We start from the raw sequence: 6,899 nt of genomic DNA, 5'->3' as shown, positions 1-6,899 counted from the left end.
GACATGCTGGCATGAGGAACTTGCACTCACTCGTCAAGAAGAAGCATGTCATTGTCATCGAAGATGTCAAGTTCAAGAAGGATCATCTGTGTGGTGCCTGTGAAGCTGGAAAGATGACAAGGCCAAAGCACCCCTTGAAGACAATCATGACAACATCTCAATCCTTCGAGCTGTTACACATGGACTTATTTGGACCTACTCACTACTCCACCCTCTCAACCACTACCTGTCTCTATGGCTTCGTCATTGTTGATGACTACTCAAGATACACATGGGTTCATATAATTCTTTACAAGACTGAAGTGCAAGATGTCTTCAGGCACTTTGCAAATCAAGCAATGAACAATTATGGTGTGAAGATCAAGCACATTAGAAGTGACAATGGCACTGAATTCAAAAACACTGGACTTGATCTGTATCTGGATACAATGGGAATCACTCATGAGTTCTCTGCTCCGTACACACCTCAGCAAAACGACATTGTTGAACGCAAAAATAGAACCCTCATTGAGATGGCTCGAACAATGCTAGATGAGTACAAGACACCAAGAAAGTTCTGGCCTGAAGCTATTGATACAGCATGTCACGTCATCAATCGTGTGTACATTCATAAGCTTCTAAACAAAACATCATATGAGCTACTTACTGGCAAGAAGCCGAACGTCAGTTACTTTAGAGTGTTTGGAGCTAGATGCTGGATAAAGGATCCCCATCACAAGTCAAAATTCGCACCTAAGGCTCATGAAGGCTTCATGCTTGGCTATGGAAAGGATTCACACTCCTACAGAGTCTTCAACCTTTATCTCTACAAGATCGTTGAAACTGTGGATGTGAAATTTGATGAAACCAATGGTTCACAGAGAGAGATTCTGCCAAGTACACTTGATGAAGCTCCTTCAAACGAGTCTATCAAGCTGATGGGAACTAGTGAAATCATGCCCTATGAAGCACAGCCTGAAGAGGAACTTATCATCTCTGCACCAAATCAACCTGAAGACAATGCTCAGTCCGAAGACAATCCTCCCAATGATGACAATGACCAGCCAGAGCAAAATCTTCGTCCTGTTCATCCTCGTGTTGCAAATGAAGTTCAAATATAGAAGATAATTGACAGCATCAATGCACCTGGTACGCTCACTCGATCAAGAGCAACACAACTAGCAAACTTCTGTGGGCACTTTTCATTTGTGTCAATATCAGAACCGAAGAAAGTTGCTGAAGCTTTTATGGAACCTGAATGGATTCAAGCCATGCAAGAAGAACTTCAACAGTTCAAACTGAGTAATGTCTGGGAACTTGTCAAGCGACCTGATCCTCGCAAGCATAACATTATTGGAACAAAATGGATATATCGAAACAAGCAAGATGAACATGGTCAAGTCGTCAGAAACAAAACACGTCTTGTGGCTCAAGGATACACTCAAGTTGAAGGAATTGACTTCGATGAAACATTTGCTCCTGTTGCTAGGCTTGAAGCTATTTGTATACTGCTAGCCTACGCTAATCATCACAATATCTTGCTATATCAAATGGATGTAAAGAGTGCATTTCTCAATGGAAAGATTGAAGAAGAAGTATGTGTCGCACAACCACCTGGTTTTGAAGATCCAAAACATCCTGATATGGTGTACAAGCTAAAAAAGGCACTGTATGGACTCAAACAAGCCCCACGTGCCTGGTATGATACAATCAAAGACTTCCTGAAGAGCAAAGGCTTCAAACCTGGATCCCTCGATCCCACTCTCTTCACGAAGACATATGATGGTGAACTGTTTGTGTGCCAAATATATGTGGATGACGTAATCTTCGGATGCACCAACCAGAAGTATAGTGATGAGTTTGGGTACATGATGCAAGAGCAATATCAAATGTCCATGATGGGTGAGCTGAAGTTCTTCCTTGGTCTTCAAATTCGTCAGCAAAGGAATGGCATCTTCATATCTCAAGAGAACTACCTCAAAGACTGTCTGAAGAAGTTTGGAATGGAAGACTGCAAAGGCTACACGACGCCAATGCCAGCCAAACACCATCTTGGTCCCGACGACAATGGTAAAGAGTTTGATCAAAAGGTATATCGCTCCATGATTGGTTCTTTGCTTTATTTATGTGCATCTAGGCCAGATATTATGCTTAGTGTTTGCATGTGTGCTCGATTCCAAGCGGCACCAAAGGAATCGCATCACTTAGCTGTGAAGCGAATTCTTCGATATTTGTCTTACACCCCAACACTCGGATTATGGTATCCCAAGGGCTCAAAATTTGATTTGGTTGGATTCTCGGATGCTGATTATGCCGGTGACAAGGTGGATCGCAAGTCTACATCTGGCACATGTCATTTTCTTGGTCGATCACTTGTCTGTTGGTCTTCGAAGAAGCAGAACTGTGTATCACTCTCAACTGCTGAATCTGAATACATTGCTGCTGGATCCTGTTGTGCTCAGCTTCTATGGATGAAGAAAACTCTCAAGGATTATGGCATCAACCTGAATCAAGTACCTCTCTTCTGCGACAACGAGAGTGCCATCAGAATAGCTAACAATCCAGTCCAACACTCGAAGACAAAGCACATTGAAATACGTCATCACTTTCTCAGAGATCATGTTATGAAGAAAGATATCGATATCATTCACGTCAACACTGAAGAGCAACTGGCAGATATCTTCACAAAGCCCTTGGATGAGAAAAGGTTTTGCAAGTTACGGTGTGAGCTAAATATCTTGGAATCCTCTAATGTCCTGTGATCAGGCACACATCCTAACACTTATGCATGTTGATGACTTAGATGTGCAACACACAAAGTAATGTATATCTTCAATCAATGAAGATTTACACTCTGAGTGTGAATACATTAACATGGAATCTGACTTTGGAGCGCCACGATAATTGTGCGCCGTGTCTGGGTCTAATACTTCCTATACGGTGGGTAACGCCACCACCAACTCTTTGTTTGAAGTGTTTCACTCAAGGCGTTATATTGCAATGACTTCGCATTTGGTTTGTCTTCAGTTTCAATTTGTCTTCATGACTTTCTGCACTATGATGATTTGATTGCTTTCTGATATATATATACTAGTGTTCTGTCCTCTACAGCATTCACTTATAGCTATGTCTTCAAGATTGGATCTTTTGAACTAAGTGAATGTGATCGGACCCTAACCTCTCTATGCTTCCTATCTCAAAATCTATCTGTCCAGATCATATGCATTCTGTTGAAACTGTCGAATGTCTTCTCTGCGTCCTAGTCAGCAGAAGGCAAAGAGACAAACATTAAATCTATTTTAAAAGGCTTATCTTTATTGTTGAAATCTGGAGAAGCCGGAACAACTCTCCGACATGCCTGGCGGGCGTGGGAACGTGGGACAACCCTGAGTGTGTTGCATGCTTGACACGTACCCCTCAGATATGAACCGCCAGGGGCACCAGCGTAATTGCGTTGTGTCTCTCGCCTACTTATAAATACCTGTCCCCTGCGGTAAAGAAATCCTTCTTCCACCTATCCACCTCCGTCAAAACCCTAGCGCCACCGCTAGCTCGCGGCGACGTCGGCGACGAAGCGCTTAGCTGGCGCGACTTCTCCGACGCCGTCCTCACGCCGGCCGCGGACATCGTCCTCTCCATCGTCGCTGTAGGTGTCCTCCGTCGCCAAGTTAGGGCACGATGGGCTGAACTGCTCGGTCTCCTATTCTTCCATCTAGCAGTTCTTCGTGCAGTAATTATAACTCTATTTTTACCACCTTTTTGATCTTCAAGATTCATCCTGTTTACCGAAAGTAGTTTCTGTCTATTCAAGCTAGATCTATTCTGTCTGCATCTCATACTGCTTAGTCGATTCACTTAGATTTCTTGTCTAGTTTGATTCCTCACTTGTACTTATTCACAGATTGGTACAAATCTGGAATCAACTCACCTATATAAGTGAATGTCTTCGCATCATGAGGTCAATGTCTTCAAACTGATTTATCTTCAAAATCTTCTGAGAATGCATATGACCTCTTCCCCTTCCCTCGCATCTCTAATGCTGTCACAGGTACATGTCCGTGGGAGAATCCCTTGGTTCTCATAGTCTGCATTCATTTGCAGAATACTTACAACATCATATAAATTCTCCTGAAGCCAGTTCCTGCTTGAACAGCAAGCATAAATCTCTGAAGCCTCTGAACGTATTGAAGCCTTTCAGCTTGAAGTTCATGGCTGCAGAAAAATCAGCAAGGAAGGGTGGCAGACAGCGCAGAGAAGGAACATCCAAGGATCTGCCTGATGATTTAGCAGAACTATACAAAACAGATCCCGAAGAGAACTATCATCAGAGAAAGACGCGAATCCAATGGATTCGACGCTATTGGGCTGAGGAGTGGTTCAAGTACAAGTTTGTTACGAAGGAATATGCAGAGAAGAATGCCATCAAGAGACCTTGGGGTGATATTCTCTATCGAGGCCTTCATCCCAAGACCGGAGCTGAAGCCATTGACCAAGGCTTCTATCCTTGCATGGTCCGTGGGCGACAGCCAGCGAACGCAGATCCCACCTCACTATTATGGTGTCGTGATGACTCTCTCTTCAAGCGCAACTACCACTTTGCTGTGGCTTCGGCCAAGAAAAACAAGAAGTCCTTGGGTTTGGACTTCAACCCAGGTCCCTCTGCTCCATGTGCTGACGGCTCCCGTGATGCTAATCCCAATGTCATTGGCCCCTATGCCAACCTTGACGGCCTCATCACCTACATCATGGTCCAAGGCGCCAGAGTAGATCATTCTGACAATGGTGCTGACTCTGATGAAGCCCCTGCTCCTCCTCCAAAGCCGCAGAAGCAAAAGAAGTCAAAGGCTTCAACCTCAGCTGCACCTCTAAAGACTTCACGTGCGAAGCCACTGGCCACTGCACCTCCTGAAGCCAGTGTGCAGTCTGAAGATCAATCCCGTGTCTCCAAGAGAATGGAGAAGAAGAAGCAACTAGTCAGACCATCTGATCAAAGAGCCTTGACTCCTGCTGCCATTCTATGAGAAGAACCTATTGATCTATCAAGTGATGAAGATCTTGCTGATGATGCTCTTGAGCAGCTGATCAAAAGCAAGGAAGAAGCAGAAATCTTTAGCAACTTGCCTCTCTTTGATGTGGCCATCATCCACAATTTCATTGATGAGTGGTTCGACACCCCCAACGTCAGCTTTGAAGATTTACAGCTCCCCATTGGCCTTAGTGTCTCCTTCAATGGAGCTATTGCTTCAGAGCTAGCTCTCGCTCAGCGCATCGTTGAGCTCAAAAACACGATTGACTATGAGAAGGCTCAATTCAAGAAGCATGTGGCCAAGCTAAGTGTTTAAGACGTCAGAAACTTCAAGGTCATGCTGAATGAGCTTAAAGAAGCTTTTCTCAAGAAACGCCAAGAAGCTCAGGGCTCTCGAGAACGCATGAAGCTTTTGGCTGATAAGTGTGTGCTTGCCTACAATGAGGCTGAGAAGCGCAAGTCCCTTGGCCGTCCTGGCATTGATCCCAGGATGGCAGCAAAGAAGAAGAACAAGCGCCCTGCTGATCAGCCTGAACCTTCAAGCCAAGATGCCCCTCGCATTATCTTCCCAAGCAGCATGACTGGCTCGAAGCCAAAGGTCACCACAACCGCTTCAGAACAGAAAAAGACGAGGGCTGCCGAGGCTGACGCTAGAAAGAGAAAGAACACTAAAGCTTCTGATGCCACTCCCTCCAAGAAGAAGCGCAAGACCAAGAAGACTAGGGCTGCTTCCACAGAGCCCGTAGTCGTTGAACCCATTTCCGTGGTTCGCCCTGTGTCAGTTCATCAAGAACGAAGAATGGTTGTCCATGAGCCTGCTACCACAGAGGCTCATGAGGCTGAAGATATTCTAGCAGCTGAACCCACCGCTGCTGAAGACATTGGTCAAGATGACAATGTAAATGATGATGAAGTTCTTCCTCAGATCGAACATCAAGTGGTATCATCGCCTGTTCGTATGAACAACGAACTCATCAGCATTGGTCGTCCATTAACGCCAATTGCTCAGGATGCTTTGTGGGCTGATCACCCACAACAACAACAAGACTCCCCCAGTACCCCCTGTCGGTGTCAAAACCGGGGGATCTCGGGTAGGGGGTCCCAAACTGTGCGTCTAGGCGGATGGTAACAGGAGACAAGGGACACGATGTTTTACCCAGGTTCGGGCCCTCTTGATGGAGGTAAAACCCTACGTCCTGCTTGATTAATATTGATGATATGGGTAGTACAAGAGTGGATCTACCACGAGATCAAGGAGGCTAAACCCTAGAAGCTAGCCTATGGTATGATTGTTGTAATGGAGGTTATGTCCTACGGACTAAAGCCCTCCGGTTTATATAGACACCGGAGAGGGCTAGGGTTACACAGAGTCAGTTACAATGGTAGGAGATCTACATATCCGTATCGCCAAGCTTGCCTTCCACGCCAAGGAAAGTCCCATCCGGACACGGGACAAAGTCTTCAATCTTGTATCTTCGTAGTCTTGGAGTCCGGCGGACGATGATAGTCCGGCTGTCCAGACACCCCCTAGTCCAGTACTCCCTTAGTAGCCCCTGAACCTGGCTTCAATGACGATGAGTCCGGCGCGCATAATGTTCGACATTGCAAGGCGGGTTCCCTCTCCAAATAATCCATAGAAGATTGTGAACACCAGGATATTGTCCGGCTCTGCAAAATAAATTCCACATTCCACCATAGAGAGAATAAAATGTACACAAGTTCAATCTGCTGACGTATTTTGCGGTATGACGTCACACCACTACCAAGCCTTTACTTGAATCGTTTTTTATTATACCACCTCAGCGCGTTCAGCGAAGCGGTTTCCTTGGCACGTCTTTTCGAAGCAGAGATCGTGTTCCCCTTATTCTGGGATTCTCATCAATACGGACATGGG

The sequence above is a fragment of the Triticum aestivum genome, chromosome 5B (assembly GCF_018294505.1).
Source record: "Triticum aestivum cultivar Chinese Spring chromosome 5B, IWGSC CS RefSeq v2.1, whole genome shotgun sequence".
Taxonomy (NCBI): domain Eukaryota; kingdom Viridiplantae; phylum Streptophyta; class Magnoliopsida; order Poales; family Poaceae; genus Triticum; species Triticum aestivum.
Note: the sequence above shows the minus strand (reverse complement) of the source record.